This window comes from Sus scrofa, chromosome 10 (assembly GCF_054392235.1).
Source record: "Sus scrofa isolate SSC_HxYL_T2T_F1_AM1 chromosome 10, Sscrofa_HxYL_maternal_Yorkshire_Landrace_v2.0, whole genome shotgun sequence".
Classification (NCBI taxonomy): Eukaryota; Metazoa; Chordata; class Mammalia; order Artiodactyla; family Suidae; genus Sus; species Sus scrofa.
In genome coordinates, this window is record NC_139392.1 from 32,605,080 (window position 1) to 32,612,788 (window position 7,709).

General features: G+C 37.1%; 1 pseudogene; it reads right to left on the minus strand.

The window, feature by feature from the left end:
* Positions 1–3,421: 3,421 nt before the first annotated feature.
* LOC100152174 (olfactory receptor 4C6-like) lies at positions 3,422–4,341 on the minus strand (annotated as a pseudogene).
* Between the last annotated feature and the right edge of the window lie 3,368 nt (positions 4,342–7,709).

Here is a 7,709-nt window from a genome sequence, read left to right on the forward strand (position 1 = left end):
ATTCACAATAGCCAAAACATGGAAACAAGCTAAATGTCCATCAACAGATGAATGGATTAAGAAGATGTTGTATTTATGCACAACGGAATACTACTCAGCCATAAAGATGACAAAACTGTCATTTGCAGCAACATGGATGCAACCAGAGACCATAATACTAAGTGAAGTAAATCAGAAAGAGAGAGATAAATACCATATGATATCACTTATATATGGAACCTAAAATATAGCACAAATGCCTATCAACAAAACATAAACAAGTCATGGATATGGAGAGCAAACTTGGGGTTGCGAGGAGGGAGGGGGGAGGAAGTAGGATGGACACGGAGATTGAGGTTGGTAAATTATTACACTTAGAATAGGTAAGCAATGTGGTCCCACTCTACAGCACAGGGAACTATATCCAATCTCTTGGGGTAAAATATAATGGAAGATACCCTGAGAAAAAAATATATATGTATGCCTGGGTCACTATACTGTACAGCAGAAATTGACACAACCTTGTAAATCAACTGTACTCTAATAAAAAATACTTAATTTATGGATCTCATGATGATCCTCCCAGTTCTTTAATTTCATATTTAAAAGAGAAAAAAGTATCCATCATAGGGTTCTTATAGAGATCAAAGTTATTACATTGTCATAGGTTTGTTCTTCTTTTTTGCCATGAGGCAGGGTGAAGTGTTGTTAAGTGAATCCAGAAATTCAATTTTTAGATATTGTGAGCAAGCACTAAACATTACGCTCTGCTATTCACATAGCAAAGTTAAATGGAAGCTATGTGCAAAGATATTTGACAGAAATTTTCTCTGTCATCTGTAAACTATGAATGATTTGAGTTTTAGTTATTATTGTAATGGAGTTATTTTGATGTCAATATAGGTTGTGAATCCTAGAGTTAAAAAAAATAATAGCATTCTTTATCAGATCCCTGTTGTGTACCTTTCACATCTAACATTCTACCAGCTTCACTCTTATCCACTGAGCACTGATTATCTTGACCTTTTCCACTTCATGCTGTGTCCTACACTTGGGTTTCTATACACGATTTTCTCTTTCCTTTTTTTTTCTTTATTTTAAGGCCATACCCACAACATATGGAAGTTCCAAGACTTGGGGTTGAGTTGGAGCTACAGCTACAAGCTTATGCCACAGCCAAAGCAATGCCAGATCTGAACATCTGAGACCTAACCACAGCTTCCAGTAATGCCAGATTCATAATCCACTGAACAAGACCAAGTCTCAAACCTGAATCCTCACAGATACTAATTGGATTCTTAACCCACTGAGCCACAATGGGAACTTTTCTTACCTTCTATGCTCTTCACACTGATGTGCTTAAGGATGGTTCTATCTCATCTTTCAGGTCTTGGTGTATCCTCCTTATCAACCTAACTAGAGCTAGTCACACACACATACCACTGAACTACAATTTTCTGGATATCAGTTATCACTCTATGATTTCAGCTTCCTTTCTTTTATTTTTTATTATTCAAATGAATTTATTGCATCTGTAGTTGTATAATTATCATAACAATCTTATTTCACAGGATTTCCATCTTATATTGTCTCCTCCATCAGAAAGCAGCTCTAGGACAAAAGTGAGAAGTATTGTCTAATTCATCTCTGTCTACCTTACTCCTGTGAGAGTATCCAATGATTCATACAAGTCAGCAAATATTCTTCAAAAAATCAATGTACTTCAGTTGTTGAAGTAAACCAGCTATAATAAAAAAATCAAAAAAAGAAAAACTAAAGAAAAAAAAAAGAAAATGATTGATGATAATTAATGTGAATTTCCCATTGCACATATGCTTTTTATTTAAAACTAAAAACAGTGTTTTAAATGTTATGCCTGTTTCAAATACTGGAACAGATACTGGTATATTATAATATATATATATATATATATATATAATTTTAAATAAGAAAATCATAACAGAAACACAGTCTAAATGCTTCATCTTCCCATATACCTAGTTAGGGATACAGGTGTAAAAAAACATCAGTGTCTCTCTAGTGATAGCAAGATGCGGAAGAAAATAAACATCCTTTGGATTTAGAATCTCCACTCTAGGATGTAACAGCAGCAATTATTTATCTGATAGTTAAAAACAATATAGGAGTAGAAAAAAATCTGACTAGTATCCATGAGGATGCAGGCCTCACTCAGTGGGTTAATGATCCAACATTGCTATGAGATGTGATGTAGGTCAAAGACATGTTTGTGTGGCTGTGACACAGGCCAGCAGCTGCAGCTGTGATCCAACCAATAGCCTGGGAATCTCCATATGCCATGGGTGTGGCCCTAAAAGACAAACATATATTTTTGCTCTTCTTTCATAAAGGATATATAGCTTCAAGATACATACACGAGATTCTAAAGTGCATAGACAAGAGTGACTGTTATTCTGCTTCACTAAAGGAAGAAAAACAGTAGTAGGGAATTTTGGTAATGTTGTTGACCATATTAACTAGTAAACCACTAAATTGAAATTGTATTTTCTTCCAAAAGCATACAAAAAAAAATTGGCAGCATGAAAACTGGGAAAATTCTATCTCCTAAAGAGTTTATATTTATTTTTCTCTCTTAACTTTAACCCAATTTGTGAATTTGCAAATACTGTTTAAAAAACTGTTTCTTTTAGACTCCTATTCATTCGATAATATGTATTTAGCAACTTCTAAGTGACTGGCACAGCACGAATTAATAAACATAACCCCTGCCCCTATAATGACTGCAAGATTTTCAGGGGAAACCAGAGAAAATAAAAATTAAGAAATACATTCTTTTTTCTCACATTATCATGCTCCATCATAAGAGACCCGACGTGTCTAACTGGGTCACCATGCTGTATGGTAGAAAATGAACAGAACACTGTAAACCAGCTATAATGGAAAAAATAAAAATCATTGTATTAAAATAAAATTAAATATTTTTTAAAGTCTATCTTGTGACAATTGATGTTAAAGGTATAACCATACGAAGGCTTAGAGTATAACTGAGTGGAATGTGTAGGGAAAGTCGTTAGAGAAATTTGTCTAAAGAGGAGAGTTCTTCTGAAAGTGGAGAAAATGAGATGGAGCCAGCCAAGCAAAAACTCTGGAAAAGAAGTTCCAGGAGTTAGCAGAATAAGAAAAATAAAAACCCTGAAATGAGAAAGGCTTAAATTATGCAAATGACAGGTAAAAATTGAAGGAGGGAGAGAAAAAGAGACAAAGAAAGACTGGAGCCTCTAGAAAAGGAATGAAGTACAAAATGTACTTAAGAATTAGGCAATAACCTGATTTTAATGTATTAACTTGATTTGAAATCTTAATCAGATATGTGTTATTGGCTGCTGTGTCCCAATGGATTAGAATCAATGGGGAAGGTGAGCCCTTATTGTCCTTTAGGAAAGATTTGATCTTAGCATCTAAGTTAATGATAACACAAGGTATTTTGTTTCATCCACAGTTTCCTCATGGCATTATTCACCTCTGCATTCCTCAAGGTGCAGGTCAAGGGGTTTAACATGGGTGCAACAATGGTAAAGGACACAGCCATTGCCTTGTCTATAGGATAAGTGGCAACAGGCATAACATACAAGAAAATACATGGCACAAAGAACAAGACAACCACAATGAGGTGGGAGCCACAGGTGGAGAGGGCTTTATGCTGTCCTTCAAAGCTGTAAGACTTGAGAGAGCAGAGGATGACCACATAAGAGGTGATGAGGATAAGGATGATGGCCATACACATCACCCCACTGTTGAGGATTACTAAGATGCCCAGGAGGTGGGTGTCCATGCAGGCCAGTTTCAACAGTGTAAACAAATCACACATAAAGCAATCAATGACATTTGGTCCACAGAAGGGTGTTTGACAGATGAAGAGAAGTTGTATAGTTGCATGTATGGATCCCCCCACCCAGGCCCCTCCCAGCAAGAGGCAACACACCTGAGGCCTCATGATGGTCATGTAGTGCAGATGGCCACATAGTGGTCATAGGCCATCACAATGAGAAGAATGATCCCCACCCCACCAAAGAAGTGCTCAGCAAATAGCTGGGCCATACAACCTTCCAGAGAGATTGCAGTGGTTTCAGAGAAGGAGTCCACAATCATCTTGGGGGCAATTACAGAAGAGTAGGTAACATACATGAGGGACAAGGAGGTAAGGAAAAAATACATAGGTGATCTCAGACTCTGACTTGTGACCATGGTTACCACAATGAGGAGGTTTCCCAAGATGGTGGACAAATACGTGATTAGAAATACAGCAGAGTGTATTTTCCTCACCTCTGGATTCTTCATAATGCCCAAAAGGATGAATTATGTCACATTGTTTGGATTCTCCATTTACTATGGTCTGATGTAAGGGGTGCTCTCTGAGATAGAAAATCTAAAAAAAAATATTATTTGTAATAATATTATTAGTAATTATTGCACATGTTGGGCATTTTTTTTGCCCTCTGTCTCACACCCTCTTGACCTACAATTTCCTCTGTCCATCAGTAGAGCAACCAACTGCTAACAATTATGCCCTGACTACAGCTTGATCCTGCTAGTCCCCCCAACAAGACCATCTCCCACCAGTGTGTCTCTTGCTTCACTTCCTGAAACTTGCTGCTATAGAAACTTAGAAGACATTATTTCATCACTCACGCACTGTAATATGAAAGAATTAATATAAATTAAGTAAGAATAAATAGGGGTCAGTGCATGAATGGTATTCAGCTGAACACAATCTTAGATTCACTTTTTTCCTTCTTTTTTCATTTTCTCATTTACTGCCTCTCTTGTTTTCCAAAATAAACTACCTACACACAAGCCATTCCCTCAGTCTCTGTCTTTTAGGAACCTCAAGCTAGAAAGCTGACTTTAATTTATCACCACACAGATCTAATAACAAAGAACTCAGAACATTTCATATAATTTCTCATTCATTTATCACATATACTTTTTGAATCCCTAGGCTGTGCTAGTTGAAGAGTCTAAAAGGCAAATAGGTAATATTCCAAGGACTCTCTACTTGCTAAAAACTATACTCTTTCCACCTACATTTCTTCCTCTCAACTGGATTATTATCATACACTGTGACTATTCAATGAGTATCTACTACATTTCAGGCAATGGAGTGTTCTAAGAGATATTTTCTTCATTTTAGAGATAATATACTAACATCTGAAATGGGTAAACAGGAGTTCCCATCATGGCACAGTGGTTAACAAATGAGGTTGCAGATTCCATCCCTGGCTTGCTCGGTGGGTTAAGGATCCGGTATTGCTGTGAGCTGTGGTGTAGGTTGAAGATGAGGCTTGGATCCTATGTTGCTGTGGCTCTGGCATAGGCCAGTGGCTGAAGCTCTGATTAGACCCCTAGCCTGGGAACCTCCATATGCCAAGGGAAGCGGCCCTAGAAAAGGCAAAAAAAAGTAAAAAAAAAAAATTGGTAAACAAAGAATGACACCTAGTTTCCATGGCTAGTAAATATTGCAAATCCAGGTTTTTCTGAATCAAATAAATACCTATAGCATGCTCTCTTGTTTCTCTTATGATCAGAGTCCTTGGAAACTTGTTTTCTTTTTAATCAGCAGCATTATATCACTGGTGTGCCCCATCATGTCAGATGTGGGTGTGGAAACCAGCTCTGAGATCACCACAAAGGACTTAAAAGAAGGAAGTTATGGAGGAGGTGGAGAATGGATCAAGGCATCTGCTATTGGGAAAGCTAATGAGAAAATTATGGAGTTGGAGGCTGACAATGAGGTAGAGGAAGAGGAAGAAGGTGGGAAGCAAGAGGAGGAGGAGGAAGGTGACAGTGAGGAAGTGGATGAAATGAAGATGAGGAGGCTGAGGCAGCTACAGGCAAATAGGCAGCTGACAATGATGAGGATGACGATGTTGACAGCAAGAAGCTAAAGACCTATGAGGATGACGAGAGAGCAAAAAAGGAAAAGTTAAACTTAAAAAAAAGGTGACACTGACCTATTCACACTCCACCTCCCTTCTCAGAAGAATCCTAAACATGGTCACCTTTGGGAGTAGAGAGTCCCTCCTGCCTGCCGACAGTGGGCTGTGCCACCCACAGATGACAAGCGCTCTCTCCACCACCCAACCAAAACCACATCTATTTGCAACAGGGGAGGAAAAAATGTACTCAAACTTCCAAGGCCCTGATTTTTTTTTTCTTAAAGTACTTTAGAAAGGAAAATTTGTTTGCATTTTTTTACATTTTATATTTATGTACACATCATTAGGGGTCAGACATTTTTAATGGTTTCATATGACCAAGCCAGATTTCAGAGCATTCTCTGTCCTACTTCTGACTTTACTTGTGATGTGATCATGGTCATTATATTCTCAAAGGATAAAGGAAAAAAAAAAAACCTGTTACAAAAAAAAGCAAAAACAACAAAACAATCTTATTCCAAGCATTTCAGTAACTTTTCTTGTGTATGTATTTAGCTATACTGTAAGTTGTTGGTTCATGTGAGATGGTTAAAAAAGCCAAAGATGAAAGTTTTCTTCTTTTTCCTTCTTTTTGTCTATGAAATTGATCTTTATTTATTTTTTTGCCTGTTTGATGTATGTGTGAAACAATGTTGTCCAATAATAAACTGGAGTTTGATTTTGCCAAGTTGTTCTAACAAAAAAAAAAAAAAAGAAAGAAAGAAAAAGAGAAAGAAACACAAGTTCTTAACTGTTGGACTATACCACTGAAGAAGTGATCAATGGCCTCAATCAGCTAAATATAGTCAAATGATGTGGTAAAATAATCACTTTGACAGCAAACTCTCCTCTTCCAGGAATAGTTAAGTAGAGACTGTTTGTCCCTTGATGGGAATATAGTAGAGACCATTGCTTTAAATAGGGAGATAAACTACACATTCTCTAAGCCCTCCATAAATACCCACAAATTCATTCTTTGAATTACCGCTCTTATTAAACAAAGCATCCAGCTTCCTGAACACTTTTTGCTAATTTACAATATGGATTAACTGCAACCTCTCCCATCTCCATCCCAGGAAATTAAAAAAAATATCTTGGACACTCTAAATGAAGTAGAAAGGACAACATTCCTGGAATTCAGGAAAGCTGGGTCCCATTCCAGGTTGTCTGGCTAACTCCTGGAATGTGTTTTTACATTGCTCACCACTCTGGTCACAGTTCCTTCATCTGTAGAAAAGGGAGTTGTGGTTGATGTGTAGAAAAACTAGGGCTTCAAAAGATCCATGTTAGGAACCCTGTCCTTTTAAAATACAGCAGCTCAGCTTTGATATTCATTAAATGTTCATGTTTCTAAGCAAGATTTCCTTTGTGCCCTTTCATGACTTAAACTATTTTAAAACAAAATACACCAGAATAGATAACAATGCCCTTTTTGTCTTAAAATCTATGAGTTCATCGCAAATCTCTCTTGACTGCTGGTTCACATCTCAAGTATTCTGTCTGAGAGTCAAGACAGTCTCACATAAGTGTCATCCTTATATTTTTTATGACTCCCTCCCACTGTAGTCAAGCCCACCACTTACTGCCAGAGCACTCCTCAGTTTGCTTTGTACAGTGGGAAAAACCAGGGGTTCAAAGGTGTGCAAACTTGCTTTTCACTGTAGTCAAGTCACCTACTGACACATAAGATGAGGAAATCTATGTCGTCATGAAGTAAAAAATATGCATATGTTTAAATTTGATAAATTCTATAACATTATTATCTTGAAATTCTGA